Source organism: Nuphar pumila, chromosome 4 (assembly GCF_984573655.1).
Source record: "Nuphar pumila chromosome 4, dmNupPumi1.hap1.1, whole genome shotgun sequence".
Lineage (NCBI taxonomy): Eukaryota > Viridiplantae > Streptophyta > Magnoliopsida > Nymphaeales > Nymphaeaceae > Nuphar > Nuphar pumila.
The window spans coordinates 124,646,057-124,661,416 of record NC_143252.1 but is presented as its reverse complement, the minus strand read 5'-3'; positions in this window follow the sequence as shown (position 1 = coordinate 124,661,416).

Sequence of the window (15,360 nt, the reverse complement as noted above, 5' to 3'; positions counted from 1 at the left end):
ATGATAAAAATCCCACAGGGTTTGATGGACACTTAGTGTGCTTGAGGAAATTAAAATAATTTATGGTTCCATAAGAGAACAAGGAGATGGCAATGCACTAGCTTAAATGGTAATTGCATATATGTTACATATGGCCTAATTTAAAGATAACCCGGTGTTTGCCCTTCCGGGTATACACCAATTGCCATCTTGGCACCTGGTGATGGGGACACTTTCGAAGGAGATCTATCATTCTCTCTCAGGTCTCATAAAATTGCTCACGCTCTAGCTTTGAGAAGCTAGTGATGGCTCGCCTAAATTGGTTGGTTCAACCTATGAGAAAGTATTTTTTCAGAAACAACTTATGCATCTGATCCAAGGACCCTATTTCTATGAAATTTAAGGACTTTAACCAATACTTGGCCTTGTCCTTAAATGAAAATGGAAAAAGGGTAAACTCTAAAGCTTCATCCCCAAAAATTTGGATTTTTACAGTGGAACATATTTTGAGTAACTCGTCTAGAGGTTTATAGGGATCTTCGTGACTAAGGTCGTAAAAGGATGGTAGCATCTGTATCACGCTGACTTTAATCTCATATTGTGGTGCCCCTACAACAGGTCTTCTGATGAAGGACGCCTGAGTGTACTCCATGGGTATGAAGTAGTCCCTCAGAGGGCGTGAGGGAGCAACGGGTTCCATGTCACCCATTTCTCTTTGACCTCAAGGAGAATGAATAATTCTCTCAGGATCTTCGACAAAATGATGCAAAGGGTTACTCAAAGTCCTACGCCCTTGCATATATTGGTGCTTGTGCCAGGTATGCAAATGAACCTAATCTAATATAAGAATCTAATTATGCTAAATAAAAGAAAGTGAACCTATATGTACTAACTATGTTCAAACCTATACTAACTATCTATATATAAACTAACTTACATAGATATTAATAAAGCAAGAAGTGAACTATTGTCTTTCACCATTCTCTGGCAACGATGCTAAAAATTTAGTGACGATTTTAAAAACAATATTTTTAAATCAAGAACGGTGCACCAAATAATAATTTAAAATCAGCTATTGCACTCATTGTAGAGTAGCAAGTCAGATCGTCTCCTGAGGGAACAAAACTTAGGCAAAATAATTCACTGAATTCACTTTATTAATAACTGAAGAAGAAAAAAATAATTATTTTTTAATTACAAGCTAATTGAAAATAAAAAAGGAACAAAAACAATAAAAATTCTAACTAAACTCGGGCCCTCAAATAAAATCCAAGGAGTTGTATAATCCTCTTTTTTTGTATCCACCGCCGCCTACCCTTCTCCTTATGCTGGCATAGTAGGGACCTGTAATAATAAAAATAAAAATAAAAAGGGACCTATCCTATTCTAAAAAATTATTAAATAAAGAAAAAAATACAATCACTAAGTAAATAAAGGGACGTAAAATTGAGGAAACTATACAATTTATTTTAACTAAACTACAGAATAAAGAGGGACTAAATTAAAAAGGGACAAATAAGATTAATCAACTAATTATCTAAATTATGAACTACAATTATCAAATAAAGACAATCGATTATGCTAATTAATTAAAAACTAACTATTGGCTAAGAAATAATTAATCTAACTTAACTAAATTAAACTAAATAGACAAAAACATGAATTCAATAAATAAAGGAACTAACTAAAATTTTCATAACTAACAGACAAAAAATAACTAACTTGACTAACTACTTAAAAAATCAAGAAACATGCTAACCGTATTCAAGAATCAAACAAACTAACAACTAAATAACAAGAATACTAACTACCTAACAAACTAGTTTACTAAGCTAACTAAACTAGAAACAAGTAGCAAGAAACTATCTAACTGATTAAGCAAGAATTGACTAAAACCAACTTGAATAACTAAGTAAATAAAGAAAATACTAACTAATTAACAAATAAATCATGTTGTATGGAAATACAATGTAACTAAATAACAAACTGGAAAACTAAATGAAAACTAACCTAATTAATGAAACAATAAATGCAAGAATAAAGAATCGACTATAATAATTTATTTTGAATTAATTAGTCTAAGTATTCTAATTAAGCTAATCTAATTTCAATTAATCTAACTGCATTAACCTTGATCTACTTAACGTGAAAACAAGAATAAACATGAAATTAAAAGAGCTAATTAAAAATAAAAAAACACTAACTATCTAATTCGGCTAAACTATTAAACCTAATTAAAAATGATAATTACAATAAAATAGCTATTTTCTAATCTACTTGATACAATTAAAATTTTGGAACTAAATATTAATTTTAACTAACTAATAAGAATAATAAATAACTCTAATCTATTCCGCTACATTAAAAGAATTAAAATAAATAAAGATTTATACTACTGATTTCTAATTTAAGCTAGTAATTAAATAAAAACTAATTAGAATTAATAAAAACTAATTAACGTGCAAGAAAAGTAACAAGAACATGATTCAATCAATAACAAACTAATCTATTAATGAAAATAATCAAGAAACATTCAGATCTAATTACCAAAAAATAAATAAAAAGAATAAAAAATCTACCAAAAAACCCTAAATTGCCTATTTTAGAAATATAAATAAATTAAATCTAATTGATACCAAAAATTAAAAGATCAAATCTGAATCAATCTAACCTAGATCTGAACCTAAACTAATAAAAATCATGATAATACTAAAAATAAATCAATCTATGCCTAACGATTTGAAGAAAAACAATAAATTATGCTTGAAAATCAACAAAATCAATAAAAACTATTTTTTCCTCATTTATTTTTATAAAACCTTAATTTTTAAATTAAAAAAACTCAAATATACTCTAAAACTAACCTAAAATTAATCAAATCAAATCAAATATAAAAATAAACTATGTGATGAATTCATACTGGCAATTTTTACAAATCAGAACTTACCCGACGGGCCTTTTCGGTTAAGTTCTTCTGACCGGACGACTCAAGACTCTACCAAAATGCCAAAAAGAAAATGATCAGACACCATAGAGTGACTGTAAATGACAAATAATACCTAATATCAAAAACCCAAAATAAAATAAAAAAGAAAAATGGCCAAGATTTATTTTTTCTAAAAAAAATCAAAAATAAAAACTGAAAAATAAAAAGGGAGAGGAAAGAATGGACTTACATTTCAGATCTCACGTCATATATGTATTTTTATTGTTGGGATTCTACTTTTTTTGCAGCACGGCTGAAAACCGAGTTAACAAAGTGGGAGATCAGTGTTGAAAGAAACAGATTGATCGGTTGCAAAGGGAGAAGTTATTGGTCGACCGATCATGAAGATAGATGGTGGTTTGCACCAAATATGAGTTTACAAGCTTCCAACCATGTGTACCTACAACAAAATACGAAAAACAAACAAAGAAAAAGGAGGAACAGTGAAAAACAGGATGGTACAAAGATGCAAAATAGCATAAAGAAGGGAAGCAGAAATAAGGGAGAGGCAGGGAGGAAGAAAGGGGAAAGGAGGATCTAAAAAAGGGGCATGAAACCCTAGGTATAAGACTTTTTTCTCAGTGTTGTATGTTCCCCATATATAGAAAAATATTTTACAAAATTCCAAATCAAGGGCTTTTTAGAACAATTTATAATTTAGTACCTAAAACTGCTTAAAATTGCTAAAAACTACCTATTCCGTTTCAAAGAGGGGGTTTTGGATATTTATTCACGTGTGGACCTTGGAATTTGGGTCTGGAGGATGTTTGGACCAGATTTGATATCCATTTGGTATGATTTGGATCAGATCTAGATCCACTTTGAATCGGTACGGATCCGATTTCTCAAAAAATGCTCTAATTTCCTCATTTTAACTCTGATTCTGATAAAATTCGAACTGTAGCTTCTTCACACCTAAAACAACATAAACAAGGGTATTTAAGCTATAAAAGTACATATAATTGCATGACTTTATGATAATATGCTATGCATTTTATGCATTATCATGTTATGTAATGGTTCAATCAGATTCGTTGACGATGGTTTCATACTAGATCTAGTACTAGAAGGCTAAGATACACTCGCCCTTGTACTCAGGTAGGTCGTCTAGTACTTAGCATGGTTTGAACTAGTCCGTTGAGGAGACCATTGCATTATTACATTTTAGAAAAATATATATAATCTGGTATTTTGGGGTTAAAATTTGTTGGGCCGTTACAATTTCTATCAGAGCTTGGGATCTAAAAATCATCAATTCACAACCACTCAGCAATCTGTCATATCGTTGTAAGTATGTTTCTGTAATAACTTTGTTTCTTTGAGATTTTTTTTGCAATTATGACTATTATGAGAATTATATAAATGAATGATGTTTGAGATTATAGTATGCTAAGCAGTATTCAATATATACATTGTAGATGGCTCATCGTGGGAATGCTTCCAATGGGAATGCTCCCAATGAGACTGACACCAGTGACGATTGGCAAACTCGGAGGGGTTTTGTTATGAACACCCTCCAGAATATCAGTCAGGCCATTTAGTCACTAGCTAAAAATCAAAACCGTCCTGTTCCAACCACACTGATTGTCCATCAGAACCCAAACCCAGGACGTGTGACCTACAAGAAGTTCTTGAAACTGGAGTCACCGACATTTGCAGGAAAAGCCGATCCCGAAGCTACAGAGAACTGGCTTGAAGAGATCGAACATGCTTTCTGGGTTTTGCCTATCTTGAAGACAGATAGATCGACTTTGGTACTTACCACTTGAAGAGCGATGCTAGAAAGTCGTGGGACACTACTCACACTATACGATTTGCAGAGATGATTGATACCCCGTGGGAGACTTTTCGGAGAGCATTTTTAAAGACTTACTTCCCTTAGCATGCTAGAATCAGAAAGCAACAGGAGTTCCTAGATTTAGAGTAGGGCAACATGAGTTTGGTTGACTATATTACCAAATTCAGGAGTCTGGAGAAGTACTGCCCTACACTTTTCACATATGATGAGGCAAGGGTAACAAAGTTTATTAGAGGACTAAAGGATGGACTCAAGCCTCGGGTCATGACCAGCATGCGAGTAACATTTGTGAATGCGATCAAGGCAGCCACGACCTTGTCAGTAGAGTGGGAAAGAGGAAAGAAGGAATCGTCCAAGCAACAACAGCCTGAGAGGACAGACTATCATCGTAGGCCATTTCCTCAAGGGGGGAGGAAATTTGTTCCTCCAACCAAGAGGCAGAGGCAACAGGTGGGGAGAGGTTGACAACATCCGCCTCAGCAGAGGCATATACTGAGGTGTCAAAAGTGCTAGAGGATACACAGTGGACCTAATTGCCCTAATGAGACTACCGAAAGTTATTATTATGGCACAAAAAGCCATTTTGCACGAGACTGCTTCAAGAAGCAGAATGGTGAGAGGCGATAGTGGCCTCGTAGATCCTGCTAAGGTAATTAAGTCTTTTTTTACTGTTGTTTCAATGTAACATACCCATAAATTTATATTTTTACGCTAAAAGGTTTTTGAATGAAGTGGAAGGTGATTGCCATCCTAGATTTGGAGCAGCCAAAGAATGTTTGTGACATCCAAAGTTTTCTTGGATTAGCGGGCTATTATAGATGTTTTATCCAAGACTTCTCATGGATAGCTATGCCGATGACGAAACTTCTAAGGAAGGGAACCAAGTTCGAGTGGGATGCCAAGTGTGAGGAGAACTTTCAAACCCTAAAGAGGAAGCTTACGTCAACCTCAGTCTTGGCTTTACCATCTGGCAGCGAAGGTTTTGTGGTTTATATCAATGCCTCAAGCATTGGATTAGGATGTGTTTTTATGCAGCATGGCAAGGTTATTTCTTACGCATCTCGATAGCTTAAGATTCACGAGAGAAATTATCTCATTCACGATTTAGAGTTGGTGGCAGTTGTCTTCGCACTAAAGATATGGCGCCACTATTTATACGGAGAGAAGTTTGAGGTATTCTCAGATCATAAGACTCTGAAATGTTTGTTCTTGTAGAAGGAGCTCAACATGAGGCATCGAATATGGTTGGAGTTCATCAAGGACTATAATTTCGACATCTCTTATCATCCAGGAAAGGGTAACATAGTGGTGAATGCGCTTAGTAGAAAGTCAGGAGGCATTCAGCCAGTTTATTGAGAGCAGTATGGAAGTTGTTGGAAGACTTTGTGGCCAGTTTATTGAGAGCAGGTAGATCTAAAAAAATGAATTCTTTTGCCCATGAAAATTCACGAACCCGAAACTGTTTTTATGTTCTTGACAGAACCTTTCAGAATCTTGTTTCCCAAAGAAGCAATCACCAGGCTCAATCAGAGAGGGATTTTGTCCTCCCCAATTTTTTGGTAAAAGGTATGCTTATTAGCTTTTATAATCATCTAAGTTTGTTGAAAAACTCCATTATATAAATTTTCTAGGTTTTCTGGACCAGACCCTATCTGAGACAGTTTTAAATCCAGGTTTTCTGCAAAATCTTGAATCTTTTATGATTTATGTGAGCCTTCAAGATTTACAAAAATGAAACATATTTTTTGTTATTTTTTCCAAATCTATTCATATGATGTGAATGACATTAAAAAATCAACCAATAACACGAAATCATTGATTTATTAGATTTTTTGCAAAATCGACTATCAAGAATCACTCTCCACACAGGACAAAATTTTTATCTTAGGTTGTAGCAGTCATAACCCTCACTTTGGTACCACCAACAAAGCCAAAAAAATTTTTAAGACACCTCTCAAATGTCTGAAAGGTCTCCATGAAAGGGTTTCGCCATTGAGGATCCAATTTGAGAGGTAGAATTATTTTAGTATGATGGATCGGTCAAGAACAATAAAAAATACGAAAAATATAATATAAATCATAAGAAAACCAAGAAAACTCATGCATCATCATAGAGTAACAATTTTTAATCATGTATCAACCCATGGACAGTATCTAAATATCATATACAGTCATAAAGAGACATCGTATGATCATTATACATACCTTGGAATCAAAACTATCAAAATAAATCATGAGTTTTGCACAAAATAACTAGTTTAAGATGCTAGCATACGAAAACACCATGAAACGCATAAAATAAATTTGCAGAGATATGATTCATAATGTAAACACATGAAAGAAAGCAAATGTACATCCATTCATGCTGGAAACAAAGATTTAACCATCTAAAATTATGTAGGAACACAAAATTTTGCATTTCGGGTTACCCGATTTAGCCATCCGGGCACAGATTTACCAAAAACGTTATAGTAAATTTGTTATAAAGCATGGCAATGAATTAAAAACACTTTTAATTTTTTTTTCAAACCTAATTCAGATCTTATCCACCCTGTATCAGCCAGTAGAATCGGCAAGACGCACGGTTTATGTGTTTGCATTTGATCTATGCTACGTGTAGGTTGAATCCTACCTTAATCAGATTCTTAAAAATAGATCAACCTTTGTCTCCCATTTTGAAACCTTAGAGGAGTTTCAATGGCTGCTAAAAAAGCTCCAAGAAGAAAGAAAGAAAGAAGATGAAGAAGAAGAAAGAATAGGAAAGAAGAAGAAGAAGAATAGGAAGAGACCTCTCTCTTCTTCTTCTTTATGTTTTTATATCAGAAAACCCAAGAAGGAGGGGGGCGTCCCCCTCCTTAGAGTTCCAACCATAATGGTATTCTAATTAGAGTTGATCCCTAAGAGTCCTATTAAAAATATACTAACTAATCTTTTAATTAATTAAGTAACTTATTTAATTAACTAATATTTTAATCTTACTTAATTACTAATTAATTTAATCAATCATGAATCTTCTAGGGAGGGGCATCCCACCCTCTCTAGAGCCTTCTAGGGTTTTAAAAGACTCTCTAAAGTCTGGAGTGGATCTCACTTGGGTCCAAATCCAATAATAATCCAGATCTAAAACCCAATCCAAATCCAAAAACCTAGTTAAGTCGGATCTAAGAACCAAACAAAAAGATCTAAATTCAAAATCAATTTAAAGATTCATATCCAAACATAAGTTCCCAATCCATATTGGATCCAAACCTAACTCATCCAAGAACCAAAATAGTCATATGTCACCCTTGAACCCTTGTGAACTACCCTAACCATACCAGGCACCACACTAGGTTGGGCGTGACCCCTCAGAGCCTCTCATGGACCCTGGTTTGAGTCTTAAACACTATTAGGTCAACATAAACTCTCGAATATTGCCTGAATTTAACCTTATTTGAAACTAAATTTAAAAGTTAAACTAAAGCAAAATCGCAGATGTTACAATATGACGCCTCTTTATGACTGTAGATGATGTTTAGATACTATCCATGAGTTGATGCATGATTAAAAATCAATATTCCATGTTGATACATCATCTACAATCATAAAGAGACATCATATGATCATTATATAGACCTTGGAATTAAAACTATTAAAATAAATTATAATTTTTAAATAGAACAACTAGTTTAAGATACTAGCATGCGAAAACACCATGAAACACATAAAATAAATTTGCAGAGATATGATTCATAATGTAAACACATGCAAGAAAGTAAATATATATATTCATTTATGCTAGAAACAAAGATTTAACCATCTGAAATTATATAGGAATACAAAACTATGTGTTTTGGGTTACCCGATTTCCCAATTTAGTCGTCTGGGCATAGATTTACCAAAAATGATTTTGTGGATTTGTTTTAAAGCATAGTAATAAATTAAAAACACTTTCAAAACTTTTTTCAAACCTATTCTAGATATGATCCACCCTGGATCAGCCCGTAGAATTGGCAAGATGCACGATTTATGTGTTTGCATTCGATCTATGCTATGTGTAGGTTGAATCCTACCTTAATCGGGTTCTTGAACGTAGATCGGCCTTTGTCTCCCATCTTGAAACTTTAGAAGAAATTCAATGGCTGCTGAAAAGGCTTCAAGAAAAAAGAAAGAAAGAAGAGGAAGAAGAAGAAAGAATAGGAAAGAAGAAGAAGAATAAGAAAGAGACCTCTCTCTTCTTCTTTTTTATGTTGTTATATTAGAAAACCCAACACGGAGGGAGGCGTCCTCCTCCTTAGAGTTCTAACCATAATGGTATTCTAATTAGGGTTGATCCCTAAGAGTCCTATTAAAAATATATTAAATAATCTCTTAATTAATTAAGTAATTTATTTAATTAACTAATATTTTAATCTTACTGAATTACTAATTAATTTAATAAATCATGGATCTACTAGGGAGGGGCGTCCCACCCTCTCTAGAGCCTTATAAGGTTTTAAAAGACTCTCTAAAGTTTGGAGTGGATTCCACTTGGTTCAAAATCCAATAATAATCCAGATCCAAAAACCTAGTTGGGTCATATATAAGAACCAAACAAAAAGATCCAAATTCGAAACCAATTTAAAGATTTATATCCAAACATAAGATCCAAATCCATATTGGATCCAAACCTAACTCATCCAAGATCCAAAATAGCCACGTATCACCCCTAAACCCCTGTGAGTTACCCTAATCATACCAGGCACCCCACTGGGCTGAGCATGACCCCTAAGAGCCTCTCATGGACCCTGGTTTGAGTCCTAAACATTGTTAAGTCAATGTAAACTCTCGAATATTGCTTGAATTTAACCTTATTTTAAACAAAATTTAAAAGTTAAACTAAAGCAAAATCACAGATGTTATAATATGATGCCTCTTTATAAGTATAAACGATGTTTAAATACTATCCATGAGTTGACGCATGGTTAGAAATCTTTATTCCATATTGATGCTTGAGTTTTCTTGTTTTTCTCATGATTTATATTATATTTTTCATATTTCTTTGATTTTCTTGACCGATCCATCATAGTAAAATAATTATACCTCTTAAATCGGATCACCAATAGCTAAACCCTTTTATGGTGACCTTTCAGACATCTGTGAGGTGTCTCAAAAAAATATTGGGCCTTATTGGTGGTACGAAAGTAAGGGTTATGGCTTCTACAACCCAAGACAGAAATTTTGTCCTGTGTGCAGAATGATTCTTGAGAGTCGATTTTGCAGAAAATCTAATAAATTATTGATTTTGAGTTAATGGCTGATTTTTGGACATGTAACATCATATGAATAGATCTGAAAAAAAATAAAAATATGTTTCATTTTTTGTAAATCTTGAAGGCTCACATAAGTCATAAAATATTTAAGATTTTGCAAAAAACTCGGATCTAGAACTGTCTCAGGCAGGGTTTGGTCCAAAAAACCTAGAAAATTCATATGATGGAGTTTTTTTATAACTTAAATGATTCTGAAATCTAACAAGCATACCTTTCACTAAAAATTTTGGGAGGACGAAATCCCTTTCGGATTAGGCCTGGTGACTTATTCTTTGGGAAGCATGATTATGGCATGTTCTATCAAAAACAAAAAATTAGTTTCGGGTCCATGAATTTTCATGGGCAAACAAAATTATTTTTTTGAGATCTAAGTTGGATTTGAAAGTTAGTATCCTTTGACATGATGGTGAATTTTTATAGAGTTATATTTGTTTATTTTGATGGTCTGTCAAACCCGTGAATGGCATACAAATTTTGATATTATACATTTCTTAATTTTAGATAATATCTTGACTTCTGAAATTATGTTTCTAAAATCATGTGCTTGATTATGATATAAGATGTTAATCATGCATATGTTAATATAGATTTTTTTGTGAATATATTGTATGTATGCATTTGAATTATTTGGGTATGATGGCATATGAGACTGCATAGTAAACATGAGGATTAAGTATGATAATTAGACCAAATGGTATGCATGATCATGCAAGTGTTATTATATAAAATTTATGGTTCATGCTAAATTGAAATGAGTCTCATGCATCGTGGAGTGTAATATGTGGCATGTGATATATTGTAAGTCATGTGAAGCATGCATACATGGGGCTCGAATGCGAGTCAGGTTCGGTAAAACCCATGGGATACTTGTGAATACCTGGTTTGACTTTATTAAATATGCTCATATACACATACTCTAATTGGACTCTTGGATATTCTTTAAGTTGAGTATGTACCTTGAGATACTTTAATTTGGATACTCCTTAATGTGAGTACGTACCTTGAGATACTTTTAGATGTTCCTTAAGTTGAGTATGTATCTTGAGTTGCATTCAAATGAGCTATGTTAAGACACCTTAGTGACTGTAGGAGGTACGGGTTTGTGCCTTGTGAGGTCGTGGTTTGTTGAGCTGCCCATAGTGGAGTTTGGGGTTGTTGAGCCTGGTGCTAAGTGCATCCAGTGTTGTAGTGGGATCCAATATAAATAACACTTAATAGCTCATTTGTTTCAGTGACCTACCTTGGAGAGGGTATGAGATACACTCATCGACTGACACGTTTTGAGGGCATTAACACATCTTGGGCCCTCAGTCGTTGGTGTAGGGAGCTAGGGCTGTCAATTTATCATAGGTAGACAGTCAAGCTCTATAGAGTAGGAATCAATTTCCTCGACCACTGTTAGGTTTCTCTCTCGGTTAAAGACTATTTCAGTGGATGTTTGGCTTGGTTGTTCAAATCGATGGGTTAATTAAAATACATAGCATAATAAACATTCATCTGATTATTGAGTCAGTACTAGGTCTTGAGTGTGTACCATTTAGGAAAGAAAATAAAAACAATGCATTAGATTAGGTTCACCAATGGTTAAATAATTCATTGAATATGGGCATAAAATTTTATGCATGTCATGCATAATTTTCAGTTCATGTATATGTTGGCATATATGGATCTGTTTGATTATTATATTGAATACTAATGTTATTATGCAAGTACATCACATGATGGTAAGATTGAATTATTGTGTAATCCTACATGATTAAATTATTAGTGTTATGATAATTAATTATGCTAGGTTTATATGCTATGATTTATTTACATTGGAAAATATGTATGTTTTATGAATTTGTATTCTTTTCATGCCTATGTGTAAGGTGTTTTTCTACTGGGGTTATGGATAACGCCCCTACATTTTAATATTTCAGGTAATGAATAAGCTAGAAGGTGATGACAAGAGGCTCAGGGTGGTATCAAAAGAGTCACATTTCTTTATGCTTTTTAGAGGGACTGAATGATTTTATTTACTTTATTTTTTTTCTTTAGTCTTATAAACTCTGATATTGAAAGATTAGTATTTGATTTATTGTAATTTAATTAATGATTTGATTCAATTATTCTAGTCTTTTAAGTGTGTGTTGGTAACTGTAACCCGCCCAAGGTTTGAACCGAAAAAAAAAGAGTTTTTGATGTGTTCTTAAAAATCATGTAAAGGGAATTTTTAAAAAAAAATCTTAACATTTTTTCTTTCAAAAATTAGGGTGTTACATCAGTTATATATGAAATTTATACGATATATGCGAAATCAGTAGAATATTTGTGAAGTTAAGCATGTTTTAGTTACAAAAAGTTCACGGATTTGGTTATGCAAACTTTGTATTATATATATAAATTTAGTGAATTATGAAGTTTCTACAGGTTTTAGTTACAAGAAGTTCGCAGATATGGTCATGTGAATTTCGTACTATATATGCAAATTTAGTGAAATATTTGTGAAGTTTCTTGGTTTCAGTTAAAAGAAATTTGTAGATCTAGTTATGAAAACTTCTTAAAGTTCAAAAAAATATATAAATCTACATTTTAGTAAGAGTTTGAAATACACAAAGTGTACCGATATATCGCGTGATGAAGCACGATAAGGGCTATATCTTTGCATTCAAATGCATGTATTTGTATAGATTTTTGACATAATTGTACATGCTTAGAACTGGAAATTACATAACAAAGAATTGAGGACAAAAATATAATTTTGAGTTTTGGAGCATAATTTTGGATTTAGATCTCAACAGGGGATCCAATTGGTCTAACCCATGACCCAAGAACCATATCCATTTGGATTAGATCCATGGTGCATTGTGGATTAGATATGGGATCCATAAAGTCCACACTTTCCTGAAATTTGAATTATTGGATTTCCTTTTTTTGCAGGGAGCTATGGTGGCAAGCAGAACTTGCCAATTTTCAAAATTTTATAAAAAATAAGAAGGAAAAGGTGTGTGTGTAGGGAGGGGGAGTTTTTCAAAACCCTTTCCTTCCTCATTTCAATTACAAGAAAGGAAAGAAGAAAGAAGGGGGTGTGAATCCCAAAATCGTCCCCTCCACTTTTGAAAATTTTGAAAAAAAAATAAAAAGAAGAAAAGTTTAAAAAAAAAAGGAAAACAAGAAAGTCAAAACTTTCTTGTCCCCACCCCCCCTCTCTTTCCCCCTTAGCTTCCTCCTCTTTCTACTTTCACGTTTTATTTGGAAGGGAAAGTGGTGGTCCAGATCCACCAAATAAGCCCCTTCTGAATAAAAGCTTCTCAAAAAGAGAGAAGCCCTATCCTTCCACATGCAGAAATCACCCCTCCCTGTGCAGCTGCCTTCTTCCTCTTTTGCCCCAGGCTGAGTACCAGATCCATTCAACAAGCTTCGTGTTTCCTACCCTGTCTTATCTTCTTCTTTAACCCTCTCTACCTCAGAGGCGAAGTTGAAGAAGTTGGTCGGCCTAATCCCTTTAACGTTGCACACAGAACCTGCTATTGATGTAGGATTGTCACCGTATATCCCTTTCTCTATTCTAGTATAAATTCGACAACCTTCTTTAAATCTAAAAATTCTTAAAAAATTAATTTTAATTAGAGAAGATTGTCCTTAATATTTTATGATTTTTTTTAGAAGAATCCTATTTTGGATCAAGTCGAAATCACCCGATTATGAAAATAGGTTTCTAGATCTGTAACAGGCCTATCTGATCGCAAACGACCAGATTCAGGCAGTTTTCTATCTTCAATCGATCTGATTTTTGGATATGTTTCAGATAACATATCCAACAGGTCTGTGCTAAATTTTGGCGTGAATCCAACCACAGGATTTTGACTTATAAAATCTGGAAGTTGAGGAGCGTCCCTGATGCCAGGCATAGTCAAGATCTGCTAGGTCAATCTTGTGCAATGCATATTTCCTTTAATTTTTTGAGTTTTTTTTATTTTTTTCTTCTGTATTAAATTTCTTTTTGTCTATTTTGTAATCTGATTTTTTTGGAATTTTTTTTATATCAGAGCATGGAATTTTAGACCTCACAAACCAATTTGTGAGATCCTGTTAGGAATCTAACTGACTGACATTGTTGATGTCATTTTATGCTTAATTTTTGGTCAAATCAAGCTTAGTTTGGGACTGTAGTTTGCTGACAAACACAGCAACCTACTGTTAAAACTTCACAGTCACCACTATTTAGAGCAGTCGGTGGCAGAGATTTTAGCAGGCTGATTTTTTGGGTATGTCGCAGAACAACATAGTTCTAAGTAGGTTCAATGTGTGGGCTCGGGTGTCAGCAGGCCCGAGTTCGCTTTAGCTTTTTTTTTCAGATTTTTTTACTGTTTTGTATTACTTTTAGTTTGTTTAGAGTCTTCCCTAACACAAGTTGGATTTGGTCAGGCATCCAACTAGGTTAGCTTTGGTTTGTTTGCATGCATTTAGGCGTCTAGTCTACCCGACCCGCTCAGTTTAGGGTAGAATTGTCTTTTCACTTAAGGATAGGTGTAAGGTGGACCCCAACAACATTCTGGAGGTCTAACCACATTTTTTACAGCAGATCATATGCTGATTTTCGTCAAAAAATCAAACTTGGTCAGATTGCTAAATTGGTCTAATCGGCTAGACCCAAGTCTAGCCGAAGGTGCGGTCTAGTCACCCGGTTGGTCTAAACTACATATAGAGTCATGTCCTGCCATCTTAGAGTTATTTAGGTCTGTTTTTAGGTTACATTTAGGTCTGCATTTTACATTTAAGGGTTAGATTAGGTTCGATTGCACTAACGCCTGTGCAAGTAAGTTTCTTGTCTTTTTGTATTTGCAGTGTCTTGCAGGTGATGGTGGCCATCTTGCGTGCATCACTATGACAAGGACCTCGCGTGGTTGATTTCATTTGCTTTTATTTTTATTATTTTTATTTTTATTTAGTTAAGGAGGGCCTTAGGCCAATTTTTAAATCAGGTTGTATTAATTTTAATTTCTTCTCGACATTTGTAATAAGCTTTGTGCTCATTTGTTTTTGTAATTTTTTTATTTTAAAATAATAAAGAGGTGTGAATTGAGTAGAATACATAGTCTAACTTTGTTCCCTGTGGATTCGACTTCACCACTTTAGTGTATGAACCGGTTATTAAAATTTGGTGTATAGTTTACAGTTAGTTTTATTGAAAAATATATTTCAAAATAAAATCACACCATCACACAAACTTTAGAAAATTCTCTCATGTGAAAGTTAAAATGGTCCTTTTAAATTCAGACATTTGTGAATTTGGACATCTTGCATATTTTCAAAAAGTATAG